A 14,317-nucleotide genomic window follows, 5' to 3' on the forward strand; every position below is an offset into this window, starting at 1 on the left:
TATGATCTTTTTTTTTTTTTTTTTTTTTTTGCGGTACGCGGGCCTCTCACCGTTGTGGCCTCTCCCGTTGGGGAGAGCACAGGCTCCGGACGCACAGGCTCGGCGGCCATGGCTCATGGGCCTAGCCGCTCCGCGGCATGTGGGATCTTCCCGGACCGGGGCACGAACCCGTGTCCCCTGCATCGGCAGGCGGGCTCTCCACCACTGCGCCACCAGGGAAGCCCTAATTAGAATCTTAAGTTAAATTACAACCATTGGAACCGGCACAAAGGATAGGCATGATACTGCAGTGGGGACCTTTCTGCAAAGTGCTCACCTTTCTAAACCCAAAATTTACCCCTGAACTATCTGCAGTTCCCCAAGCACCTAGGCACTACCCTCTTGCCTTTCCACGAGCTGTTCCCTCTGCTAGGAAGGCTCTCTCCCTCCTTACCTAGCTCCACTATTTTTTTTGTACTTCCCATATGTTGGGTACTGACAAGGACTTACCACCAATTTCCTCTTGCATTCTTTGGCTCAGTCTTAATTGGTGGGTACTACGGTTATCCCCGTTTTCTACACAGGAAATTAAAGTCAAGAAGGCGACGTAATTTGCCCAGAGACCCGAAACTAGTAAGTGAAGAAACTGGGATTCAAGCCCAGGACTGCCTGACTCCAAAGCCCATTTTCTTAGGCACTGAAGTACTGTCTCCCAACTCCTTCACGTTCACCTCATTCTCCCCGGTCGCCTTCCCTGACACACACCCAGTCGAAGTTGAGCGCTTCCACCCTGTTCCCACTGGCCACAGCCACCACAACACAGTAATTTTAACTTTCTAGTCACCACACTAGACGGAGCACACCCAAGACAAAGACCGGATCTGCATCTTTGCAAGCTCAGTGACTGGGGAGGAGACTGCAGCTCACGTGGTTGGAAGTGCGGCGTCCCCCCTCCCCCGGGCTTGTCTAGGAAGACCGGAGGACTGGACTTGGTGGCCATCCGGTTCTTGCGCCCCGGGGGTGCGGGGCGAGGGGCGGGCTGGCCTGACTCCGAGCCTCCCCTGGCTGGCCGCGGCTCCACCCGTGACAAGTTGCTGGTGGGGGGGGGGACACAATGGTCGAAGCGGCGGAGGTAGCATTAAGTGATGGGGACACTGAGGGTGGCGCTGCGGCGAGGCCCCGTAGTGGCGATGCGTGCGGCGCTGGGCTCCTGGGCTCAGGTCTCTGGCTCCGACGGTCTGGCCCAGCCGCCAGGGCCCCAGTCAGTCACGGTCCCATCCCGTGGTCTCCCGCTTGCAGCCCCAGCCCGCAGCTTTGAGGTCCTCCGGGCGGCCCACGCAGCCCAGGTAGGCAGGATGGCCCTTCCTGGCTCAGCGCCTCCAGGGCTGTTATCTACGGGAGCAGAGACCGTACGGGATGCGGCCAGGCCGGGTGCGCTGCCAGTCCACGCACAAGGCGGTCTCCGCGAGAACCGAGTGCAGGAGAGTGAAGGGGACAAGGTCATGCTGGGTAAGGAGCTTCTTCAGTGACTCCAAGAGTTATTTATGGGGACCTTGTGACCTTCGCAAAACGAAGTTTCTTCTGGGTTGGATGAGGGTCAGGTTGGTGGCTTCTTGGATTTGGAACAAGCATCACAGACCTCTGAATCCCTCTGGGATACAGAACTGTCTCTGTTCCGTTTTGAACTATTATCTAGAAAGTCAGGCTCACTGCGCCAGTGCTCGTCCCTCCCACCCCCACCCCCAAAAAATGCCTCTAGCAAATAAAATGAGACATCCTGATGCCTTGCAGTAATTCCTGCACTCAACTAAAGTAAGTTAGATTTGGTACAGTAATAAACAGAATTAAAGGTTTCTGAACAGTGATTAACATGACGAAAGTGATGCATAACTAACAGCATTGTCCAGTCTGAACTGAAGCGGGAAAATCTTGGTGTCAAGATCATTAACCAAGTAACAAAATTTAAACTATCCATTATTTATCGAGCGCTAACTCTGCCAGGTGTCATTTTAAGCACTTTACATGTATTTAATCCCCACAAAACCTCTTTTAAATGCTATTACTGTCCACATTTGACAGATGAGGAAACAAAGGCACAGAAACGTTAAGTAACTGAAGGTCACACCGCAAATAAATGGTAGAGGCAGACAAGGCAGCCTATGTCCAGAGCCCATGTTCCTAATGACTATGCTCCAGTCTCTTATGGTAATCTACTGAAATCTGGAAAGCCATGAGTGGTGCCAGGGAGAAATTACGGGAATGGAAAGAATGACATTTTTTTCTGGAAAATTAACTGGACTTCATAGTAAGCGTATTAGTTTCCTAATTACCACAAACTGAGTGGCTTAAAACAACAGAAATTTATTCCCTCACTGTTACGGAGGCTACAAGTCCAAAATCAAACTGTTGGCTGGGCCATGCTCCCTCTGAAGCCTCTAGGGAAGGATCCTTTCATGCCTCTTCCAGCTTCTGGTAGCCCTAGGGGTTCCTTGGTTTGTGGCAGCATAATTCTAATATCTGCCTCCATCTTCATATGGTTATCTTACTTCCGGTTCTCTGTCCAAATTTCCCTCTTCTTTTTTTTTTTTTGTGGTACGCGGGCCTCTCATGGCTGCGGCCTCTCCCGCCGCGGAGCACAGGCTCCGGACGCGCAGGCTCAGCAGCCATGGCTCACGGGCGCAGCCGCTCTGCGGCATGTGGGATCCTCCCAGACCAGGGCACGAACCCGCGTCCCCTGCATCGGCAGGCAGACTCCCAACCACTGCACCACCAGGGAAGCCCTCCCTCTTCTTATAATGACACCAGTCATATTGGATTCAGGGCCCACCCTAATGACATCATCTTAACTTGATTACATCTTCAAAGACCCTATACCCAAATAAGGTCACATCCATAGGTGCCAGGTGGACATGAATTTTAGGGGGACACCATTTAATGCAGCACAGTAGGGAAAAATTATTCAAGAATAATGTAAGATTAGGAGCTTGGGGCAAGGCATTACCAGAGACAAGAATATTAGAAAAACATGTCAGTTTCAGAATTGTAAATTTAGAAATAATCTGGTTTCCAAGAGAAAATATTCACCATTTCATTTGGTTGTGAGATATAGATTTTGTTCAGGAAGTCCAGCTGGCTCTTTAGTTGGGCCTTACGCTCTGATCACCAGATTTCAGGGTCTGGTCCTACACTTTCCAGGTCCAGAAATTTTACTTTGTCAGTGTACCTATCCAGAATTATTCAGGCCAGGGAAATAGACCTACCCAAACCACAAGAAAGTGGTATAAAAAACAGGGGAAAATACAACTGCCTGATCAGAAATTGAGTGGGCTGTCAACACATTTTCTATCTAGGAAAACCTATAGAGGAAGGTAAATTCTAATCAGAAGTTTGCTTAGGGCTTCCCTGGTGGCACAGTGGTTGGGAATCCTCCTGCCAAAGCAGGGGACACGGGTTTGAGCCCTGGTCCAGGAAGATCCCACATGCCACGGAACAACTAAGCCCATGTGCCACAACTACTGAGCCTGCGCTCTAGAGCCCGCGAGGCACAACTACTGAGCCCGCACGCCACAGCTGCTGAAGCCCATGTGCCTAGAACCCGTGCTCGGCAACAAGAGAAGCCACCCAATGAGAGGCCCACACACCACAACGAAGAGTAGGCCCCGCTCGCCGCAACTAGAGAAAAGCCCGCACGCAGCAACAAAGACCCAAGGCAGCCAAAAAAAAAAAAAAAGAAAAGAAAAGTTTGCTTAGTGGGCATGGAAACAAAGCAAGGGCATTGTCAGGTAATATTAATGCAGATGTCATCCTGCTCTGATCACTTGGTATATCTACATGCTCTTGGGAGGAGGGCAGGTGTCTACCAAGGGGACAGAGAATATCCCCATGAGCTGGAGTGAGCACCCTCCCCTGAACCAGTGCTGGAGGCACAGGCACATTTTTGCTCTCTGAGTCCCTCTTTTCTAGATGTAGAAACCTAGTGTTTCTTCATGTCAGGTTTAAGATAATTGATTAAGTTCCCCTGTCTTGATTATTATAATCATACTCCATCCAGTGCTCCTCTGAAACCAGGTCCTGGTAACCATGATTGGACTTAGGAATTCCAGGATTTCCTTACCTCTTTGAGTTATTTCTGCATGTGGGTAATTTCAGCCATTATATGTTGATACTTGCTGGTTTATTATTAAAGAGTAATCTCTTCCAAGTTCTATTGGCATCTTTACTTTGCTCCTTTGAAGGGATAGCAAGCCCACCCATCCTTCCTTTACCTCCACTACTCTCTATACTTCCCCACAGACTTATGTAATCCAGCACAGTGCTGTGTTCTTACTGGGCCCAGAGACAGCCTCTGCATTTAAAGTGGTGCTTTGAGGCAATTACTTTTCAGTCCTTCATGGTTGACAGTTGAGATAAAACTACTTGCCATTCTTCTCCCTATTTATTGGGTATATCCACTAAATGGCCAAGAAGATGAAACTGTAACTAAGGGTCTCACCTCTCAGGCAAAAATATGTCATAAACAACTCTTGAAGTATCAAGGCTGCTCACCATGATCCATCTAACTGCCCTTCTCACCTCCAGAGGTGGGCTCCCAGCAACCAAGTTTATCCTGTGTGATACCCCCTAGCCCCTACCACCACTGATTACAGTCAAAGTCAACACTTGACCTAAACTGGGATAACTGATTCTCTTTTCTAAGATTTTAGAAGTGGAACTAAAGAAATCTAGTTAATACAGGGCTGATCTTTTGCATAAAGGAAATTTTACGATCCAGGAGCTAAGGTACTAAAGGAAAAAGACAGTTTGCCGAGAGAATGATGTGGACTCAAAGTCTGATTCAGTAGCTCTCCCGTGTGTTTCTGACAATCAGCCGAGTTTGGGAACTGCTTTTATAGACCATAGAGACCAAAGTTAGGTTTAGAAGCCTTTCTCTTTCCCAGATTATAACACCATTTTTGAGAATCTAGAAGCTTAACCCAATCATAGAAATGTTTTACTTTGAACATTTGTTTCCCCTTCTAAGAATTTCTTTTCTCCTAGCATAGTGGAGGGAAGCCATATATATGTAACGAATGTGGGAAAGGCCTTAAATCAAAGCTCAGATCTGATTATCCATCACAGCATTTATACTTTTAACTTATGTTTCAGATAATGAAAAGAAAACTGAGAAGGAGGAATGGAAGCTAAAGCAAGAAATTTCTGAAGAAACAGGATCAGGACACCCAGTACAAATACCCCGTGGATCTAAATTCTTAGGACCCAGGGAAACTGAGAACAGCTTGGAGAGGCAACAGGTAAACTCAGCAGAGGCTGGACTGCTACACTCTTCTTTTGAGGAAAAGGGGTTCAGCCAAGTGAGCATTACCCTTAAGAAAGGAAAGCTTGACATTGATAAGAAACTGAGAATTTGTGATCTGACCCCAACCGTTACACATCAGTTTCAACAAAGGAAAGAACCTATAGGTGCAAGGCATGTGGCCAGAGCTTCAAACAGAAGTCAGGACTTACTCAGCATCAGAAAATCCATACCGTAAAGAGAAGCTGTTAGTGCAACGAATGCGGAAAGGTCTTCACCAGGAGCTCTAACTTGGTTATATGTCAGAGAATTCACACGGGAAGGAAGCCTTATGTTGGTGGTGACTGAGGCAAAGACTTTAGCTGAGCTCCAATCTTATGTGACATCCACGAATTCATACCAAGGAGAATCCCTATGAATGTAATCAGTGTGGAAGAGCTTTCAGGGGAAGCTCAAACCTTATCCTGCACCAGAGAATTCATAGTGGAGGGAAGCCATATGTATGTAATGAATGTGGGAAGGCCTTCAATCAAAGCTCAGATCTTATTATCCATCACAGCATTCACAGTGGAGAGAAACCCTATGAATGTAATGACTGTGGGAAAGCATTCAGTCAGAGCTCCCATCTTGTTAACCACCAGAGAATTCATACTGGGGAGAAACCCTATGAATGCAGCGAATGTGGAAAAGCCCTCCGGCAGAGTTCCCTTCTTATTCAGCATCAAAGAATCCATAGTGGAGAGAAACCCTACAAATGCCCTGAATGTGGGAAAGCCTTCTGTGGGTGCACAGTTTCTCTTAAACATCAGAGACTTCATATTGGAGAAAAACTTGAATATGAGAAAGCTTTCAGTTCAGATTCAGAACTTAATGGACAGGAGAGAATTCACAAGGAAAAGAAATCTTATGAATGTAATGAATGTGGAAAAACCTTCCTAGGAAGCTCAGATCTTATTAGATATCAAACAATTCACACTGGAGAAAAACCTTTTGAATGCAGTGAATGTGGAAAGGCCTTCAGCAGGAACTCAGTCCTTATAGAACATCAGAGGATCCATACTGGTGAGAGGCCTTATAAATGCAGTGAATGTGGGAAAGCCTTTAGGGGGAGCTCTCAACTTATTCAGCATCAAAGAATTCACAGAGGAAAGAAACCCTATGAATGCAATGAATGTTGCAAGACTTTTAATCAGAGCTCAGACCTTATTTGACATCACAGGATTCATAGTGGAGAAAAGCCCTATGAATGTAATGAATGTGGAAAAGCCTTCAGATGGAGCTCAGACCTTGTTAGGCATCAGAAAATTCACACTGGAGAGAAAGTTCATGAATGTAATGAGTATGGAGAAACTTTCAGTCAGAGATCAGGTCTTAGCATCAGAGACACCACACAGAATCCTAGGAAGACAGTAATGATAAAATGTCTATATATATATATATATATATATATATATTTGTTTTTAAATACTGTTGTGTCTACCTTTAGCCATTGTAACTATAATACTTGGAAAATTCTAAGCTTCTTAAGAGCGATTTTCATCTGATTCAGTTTAGAGTGTTCAGCCTCAGGCTGTGTGCAGATTTGTCCTTCCTAAACACTTTCCACAAAGACCTTGATGGGGTAAGCCTTTAATTACATTTTCACTCCTTATTTTATCATCAGAGGTTCCACACCACAGGGAAATCTTGCAAATGGAAGAACTTGCTTGTAAAGCACCTACATCATCACAAAATTGTGTCCTTGTGTGTCTTCTTCAGCAGCACCAGGAATATAATAACTTTTCCTATCTTTTTATCCATAATATGAACTGTACCAAGGGAATATAAGATAGGTGTGATATCCTGAACTCTAGAATGAATGGTTCTTCCTGGGACAGAGTCTAATCCAAAAGTCTGAAAATGGTCCTGATGTTTTCTCATTAGAATAAATGTCAATATATAGAGAAGATTAGGGAGTTTGAGCTTGTTCTTCCATTCCTAGTAAAATCAGATACAGAAGCAGCTAGTTTAATTAGGAAAAGGAAGTGACTAGTAAATCATAGGACAGTTACCTTCTTTCATATAAGGGTAGAAGTTGTGATGAAATCTCTTCTGTAGGATTTTAAAGTATAATGGCACTTTGAAATCTGATATACTGAAATCCAGGTTCTGTCACTTTTAATCTATGTAATCTTAGGCAATTTTTTTTATGTTTCTGAGCCTTGGTTTTCTCATATGTAAAATCAAGATAACAATACCTCCCTTGGGCTATCGTGAAGATTAAATGAGACAGTTTTGTTAAGCATTTAGCAAAGTTCTAGACACATAGTATACAACAAATGATAGATTTTTTATCAGTAGTTCCTATGGGCTGTGATTATCTAAGGCATTTTGAAGGAAAGGAGACAACATATTCTCCCAGGCTAAAGCCTTCTGGAAAATTACATGATTCTGCATTTCCTGATCCTACTTGAAGTCAGAAGGGGCTTGGCTTAGTGTAAGTAAATGGTAAGGATTGGGGAAAGTGGGGGTGGGGGGGATTTATACAAATTTTCAAGGATGCTGTATCTTTTTTCTTCTTCTATTTTTTTTTTTTTGTGGTAAGAACACTCAACATGAGATTAACCCTCTTAACAAATTTTTAAGTGTATGACAGTCTTTTAACTATAGGCACAGTGTTGAACAGCAGACCCCTAGAACTTACTTATCTTCCATAACTGAAACTGCACCTGCCAAATAGCAACTCCCTATTTCTCCCTCCCCCCAACCCCTGGCAACCACTATCCTACGCTTTGCTTCTGTGACTTTGACTATTTTCGGTACTTCGTATAAGTGGAATCATGCAGTATTTGTCCTTCTGTAGGATGCTGTATCTTGGAATAATAAAGTTAGCAGTGAATCTGAGAGAAGTTATATAGCACTATAGAGTTGAATTAAGATTTTTCTTGGAGAGGCTAGCGTTAAGCTGAAAGTATTAAGAGGTCAAATCAATAAGTATCTTGCAAATATGATAGTGAACTCTAATTCCTGTAGGTGGCTTAACTGGTTTTGAGACAGTAATAATCAGAGAAAATAAGGAGGTCTCAACTTTTTCACATGATAGAAGGCAACAAACAAAAGTCCAGGACCAGATGGCTTCACAGGCGAATTCTATCAAACGTTTAGAGAAGAGTTAACAAAACCCTGATACCAAAACCAGACAAAGATATCAAAGAAAGAAAGGAAGGAAGGAAGGGGGAGGGAGAGAGAGAGAGAAAGAAAGAAGGAAAGGAAGAAAGGAAAGGGAAAGGAAGGAAGAAAGAAAGATGGAAGGGAGCAAATTACACGCCATATCATAAAAGGCAAATTGCAGTGAGTTGGAAAGTCTCTTTTGACCATCTGAACTATTTCAAAGGAGTCAAGGCACTGTTGTATAGTTTAATTTTTGTGTTCTTATAACTCATCGGGTCTCCAGTCCAGTGGCCTTTCTATCTATTGTCCCTCCCTGGTTTTTACCCTTTCCTATTAGATACCTCTGTCCAACACTTCAGCCACTCTTTTACCAATATCCTTTTTGCCTCATTCTTCAGTCACGTGTACCTGGCCAAAAGAAAACTACCATGGACAGTCCTAATTGTCCTTTCCTGAGCCTGCACCTGGGTTGAGGAAGAAAATCACAAACCTAGAGAGACATAGGCCTTCGGACACTCAACACTAATACAATTCTAGTCGGCACTCTCTCCCATTGTCTGTAATACCACTTAACACCTGCCCCTCTCTTTGCACATCTAACCACCCACCCACCGCCCTTCTTAGCACGCAATCTCTTCACAAAGTAGAGACCTTTGCACAGAAACATTTTCAACTTTCTGCTTCCATTCCTTTCCCTCACACATCTCTCATATACTGTAACCAACTTTGCTCCCTTCTTAATAGAACTGCCTTTTCTCATATCTAGGGGGTCATCTTTCTGTCTGTGCTTTCTATCCCACTCCCTCTGGGACCTCACCGCATCCCATTATCCCATCTCCTTCCTGTATCTTCACCTCTCTTCTCCACTGCCCCTTCCCAGATGTGTACAAATATGTTCAAGTATCTTGCGTCCTAAAAACCAAACAAAATTCAACCCCAACCCATTTTTTCCCTATATCATTTCCCTTTGTAGCCAGTTTTTGCAGGATCTTAGTTCCCCAACCAGAGATCAAAACCGCAGTGAAAGCACAGAGTCCTAACCACTGGACCACCAGGGGATTCCCACATTGTCTCCAATTCTTAACTCTCTTCCTCAACCCATTGAGGTCTCTCTCCCAACACACTATCAAATCTGTCTTTACCAAGCACACCAGTGACATTGGTCACTAAATCTCCTCTTGAGCTGGCTCCTTTCCTCCAAACCATTTCTTCCCTGAAGCAGGATGGATTTGAATGTAGCAGCTGAGGATGTTGAAAATAGAGCAGGTAAATATGTTGATGTCCTTTGGCTGCAGCTAGAGTACAAATAATTTCTCCTTTCAGCTTCTGAATCTCTCATGAAATAAAGATTTGGAGGAAATTTCTCCCTACCTCTGATGCTTATGAGATTAGAAGACCTAAAATTCTGGTCAGTCATGTGACACTATGCCCATGTCTTGTATGGTTGGGCATGAGTTAAGCCTATGGTGAAGAGGGCCTTGAACAGCTGGGGATGAGTTTGGAAGGACTGGTTTTTCTGTCTCTGGAGTTTTATTAGAATCTTGGGTAAAATGATTTTTCCTCATTACCTCTGAAGGGTATCCATGACCATTTTTTGGATGTGTGATCAAGGAGACTGTACCCCCATGTGCTTTCTTTCCTCTTAGCATAAAGAATCTGGATCAGATCTGGCAGCACCTTGAGATCCTGAGAGTGAAAGTGAACTAGGCTTCTCTGAGCCTTGGTCTTCCATTGCTGTTCTACTTGCCTCAGAACTGTTCACCTTTTTAATCCATCATACACACCACTATTTGATTTTCTTGAAATACTGCTTTTATTATCTCACACACAGACATGCAAACTCACATTCAGAAAGTAGCCAGTGGCTGCCCATTACCTAAAGTAAAAGTTCTTGGCTTGGCATTTAGTTTGAGGTCTGGTCTAATTACTGTCCCTAAACAGCTAATGCATTGTCCTGACTCTTATCTCAGGCTCTCCTGATCCCCTGCAGCATTCAGAGTCCCCACCGCTCAAACTAACTTTTTCTTTAAACACAGGCAAAGTGTCTGACAGGTTCTGGTACACACTCAATTCTTTAAAGGAAAATGCCTTGTCGCTTTTTTTTTTACATTGTTCATTGTAAGAAAAATTCAAACACTGAAGCATGACTTGTTTGAATGAACAAACCAAAGTCCTTTGTTTCTCCAGTCTCACAGCTTACAGAAAGCCATTATTACATTGTAAATCTTTTATGCATGTTCTTTTTTCTTCACACCCCCAACACATTTAGCTTTTTTTTTTGGCGGTACGCGGGCCTCTCACTGTTGTGGCCTCTCCCGTTGCGGAGCACAGGCTCCGGACGCGCAGGCTCAGCGGCCATGGCTCACGGGCCCAGCCGCTCCGCGGCATGTGGGGCACGAACCCGCGTCCCCTGCATCGGCAGGCGGACTCGCAACCGCTGCGCCACCAGGGAAGCCCCACATTTAGCTTTTTGAAAGCAGGGAACTACGTTTTTGTATCCCCTCTCCTCCAACCCAGACCTAGATTTACATATATATTTTTGTTCAATAAATGTTTGAATGAATGTCCGAGTTTATAATTTTCTAGTTTTGTGGCAGTTGTTGAAAACTATAGTCATCACAGGAGCACAGTATGTGTAATTTCCTTTCTTTTCTTTCCATTCCAGATGTAACCATAAACTAGTCACTGCAGAAAAAAATTCAGGTTATATTATATTTTGCTTACTTGGTCAAAGTATCCATTTATTTCAAATTAAACTTGGTGACTGGTTTCTAGTTGAGTGTTTTTGTTGTTTTGGCTGTGCCACGCAGCTTGTGGGATCTTAGTTCCCTGACTAGAGATCCAACCCGGGCCCGGAAGTGAAAGTGCCAGAGTTCTAACCACTGGACCTCCAGGGAATTCCCTCTAGTTAAGTATTTTAATGATTCCCATTTAAAACTAGGTTGTTTGCCAGAAAGTGGTGCTTCATGTTACATCTAAATGTAATTGCTCTCTAGCACTTTCTTGGGGTCTTCTTACCCACCCCCTGCCACCCCCAGTCAGGGTTGTTTTATATACATTTGGCTGGTGCACACAATTTTGGTAATTTATATTTTGCCAGAAGATCATCCATTTCATCTAGGTTTTCTAATATCCTACCCTAAAGAAATGGTCTCTAATTCTTTTCATCTCTTCTGATTCTATGGTTATGTTCTATTTCTCATTCCCATTCTGGTTAATTTTTCTTTTTCTTAATAAGGCTCTAAACAAGTTTATCGGCCTTATTGCTCATTTCAAAGAAATGAGCATTTGAATTTATCTCTCCTTTTTAATTTTTCCATGTTTTTTTAAAAGTATTTATTTACTTATTTATTTGGCTGCACTGGGTCTTAGTTGCAGCATGGGGGATCTTTTTTTTAGTTGAAGCCTGTGAACTCTTAGTTGCGGCATGTGGGATCTAGTCCCCCTGCATTGGGAGCGCGGAGTCTTAGCCACTGCGCCACCAGGGAAGTCTCCATTAATTAGTTTTTATCTTTACTGATTCACTCTTCTTTGCTTCTTTGGGTTTATTTTACTATGATTTTAAAGTTCTTGGGACTTCCCTGGTGGCACAGTGGTTAAGAATCCGCCTGCCAATGCAGGGGACACGGGTTCGAGCCCTGGTCCGGGAAGATCCCAATGGCTGCAGAGCAACTAAGCCTGTGCGCCACAACTACTGAGCCTGCACTCTAGAGCCCGCGAGACACAGCTACTGAAGCCCGCGCACCTAGAGCCCGTGCTCTGCAACAAGAGAAGCCACCGCAATAAGAAGCCCATGCACTGCAACGAAGAGTAGCCCCCGCTCGCTGCAACTAGAAAAAGCCCGGGAGCAGCAACAAAGACCCAACACAGTCAAAAATTAATTAATTAATTAAAAAAAAAAAAATTCAGCTTAAGAAAAAAAGTTTCTTAAGGTGACTTAAATTGTTTTATATCTATTTTCATTAACAAGTGAGGTAGTTAAGGTTATACATTTTCAAGCATGGCTGTTACTAGGTCCTATAGATTTTACCACGAAGTGTTCTGTTTATTGCCTGTCCCTAAACAGCTAATGAATTGTCCAAATTCTTATCTCAGGCTTTCCTGATCCCCCCTGCAGAATTCAAGAGTTTGTAATTTCGCTTTTGATTTCCTCTTTTGATCCAGTTGGATTCTTTTCTTTCTGATTTTTACTAGTTTGCTCAAGTTCTAGTGCATCCTATCTTTTCCCTTGTTACTTTGGACGTTCTACTGTACTTTTCCATTCCCATAATGGTTACCTCCCCTAGAACTCATAATCAGATGCATATTTCTCTCATTATTGGAAAAGAAGATGGCAGTGATTTCCTCTATCAACAAGTCCTTTTTCCCCTACCCCAGTAAACCGCAACCTTACATTTCTTTTTACTCCTCCGCAGGAATTGTTTTTTATTTACTAACGGACACGCATAGGCCGGTGGTTGGGAATATTTTCTCCCTGGGGGTAACTTCCTCCTCGGCTGTGACCCTTTCATCAGGTCTGGGAAGATGTAACGAGAAAACAGAACGTAGAGGAGGAAACGCTGCAAAGAGGCCACGCACAGGCTGGAATTTCCCTGCCGTTTAAATCGTCTTGGACGGCCCCTGGGCCTACAACTGAACAGAAAAGCGACGCCCTCCAGCCATTAAGCCAAAAGGCCCGCTCACGCCGGCCCCGCTCCCCTGTCCAAGGACTGCGATTCCCAGAGCCCTCCGCGACCGGAGAGGTCGTGGCCGCGGGTGCGCAGGCGCACACCTGCCCCCGCGGGTGGGCTGGAAGCGCGCTACGCAGAAGTGGTCAGATGGGAGCTCCGGAACCTGCGAGGTGAGTCTTAGCGGCGGCGCCCCGGGTGTCACTCTTCGGCCCGCGCTGCTATGGCCAGTCCCGGAAGGCAGCGGCGGTTTCTGCAGTGAGCACACTCCGCAGGCAACCCTGTGAGGAGCCGAGGCCAGACCGCGTGGAACGGGGTCTGGGTCCCCACGGTTCCCGCGCCCGGTTGCACGGATTACGTCACGTGTTGTGGAGGGCGGTGGCTGGCCCGGTGCGCCTCTTCTCTTCTCTGGAGATCCCAGGGGTTAAAGTGAAGGGTGGGGAATTGTAACTGGTATGGAGGACAGCCCCCTCCCCAGGCAATCGGGCGGTCCCCTGCCCAGTGCCGTGCGCAGGAGTTCAGCTGCGGGCTGGCGCCGCTGGAACATCACCCCGAGAAACAGCCTTCTGCGCTCGTCTTCCGTGCTTCCTTTGTCCTCGGCCAGCGCCCCTGTTTGTGTGCCTTTAATGGCCTCTGGGTGCGTCCCACCTCCTTCCCTTTAGATTTTCCTGACGCTGGACACCTTACCCGAGACCACGTCTTGCCCATAGCAGCCGCATCTCAGGACCCTACTACAGATCATGGGCGTTTGAATAAGATTGCCTCATAGGAAATTTAAATTTTTCTTTTGTTGTGGCCACTACAGAAACTTGAGAAAGAGTGAGAGGCCATCTGGGAGGAGGCTGCCTCTTCAATACCTCTGAGAGTCAGTCACCTTGCACTGAAACGTTTCTCAGCTCTGAGCTCTGGAAACTTGGGTTTTGCTTAAGACTTGTTTCTTCCAGTGGGATCCCGGAACACTTTTTTTTTTTTTCCTGCTGTTTTCTCCTGCTATAGCATTTATCTAGTTGTAGAATCTAGTGTAGCAAACTCTTTACATATCTGTCTACCAGATTGTAAGTATCTCAAAGGCAATGACTCTTACTGGAATAATAATCTGGAGATGAATGGAGAAAAAAGTATTAAAGGGTATAGTACAGGGTTTGGCTCTTGGTAGATTCTGAGTGTGTGTTAATGAATTTAAAAAAAAAAAAAAAAGAATGGGGCTTCCCTGGTGGCGCAGTGGTTG

General features: G+C 44.9%; 1 protein-coding gene and 1 pseudogene across 1 annotated transcript in view; both read left to right on the forward strand.

The window, feature by feature from the left end:
• The first annotated feature begins 1,102 nt into the window (after positions 1–1,102).
• ZNF232 (zinc finger protein 232) overlaps positions 1,103–14,317 on the forward strand; it is a 16,754-nt gene continuing 3,539 nt past the window's right edge. The window contains exons 1-3 of the mRNA XM_024735467.1: positions 1,103–1,488; positions 5,125–5,270; positions 12,937–13,262. The gene's annotated coding sequence lies outside the window, so the exon portion shown is untranslated. The remainder of the gene's footprint in view (positions 1,489–5,124; positions 5,271–12,936; positions 13,263–14,317) is intronic.
• LOC112393800 (zinc finger protein 345-like) lies at positions 1,170–13,858 on the forward strand (annotated as a pseudogene).

The sequence above is a fragment of the Neophocaena asiaeorientalis genome, unplaced genomic scaffold (assembly GCF_003031525.2).
Source record: "Neophocaena asiaeorientalis asiaeorientalis breed wild unplaced genomic scaffold, Neophocaena_asiaeorientalis_V1.1 scaffold129, whole genome shotgun sequence".
NCBI classification, from domain to species: Eukaryota; Metazoa; Chordata; class Mammalia; order Artiodactyla; family Phocoenidae; genus Neophocaena; species Neophocaena asiaeorientalis.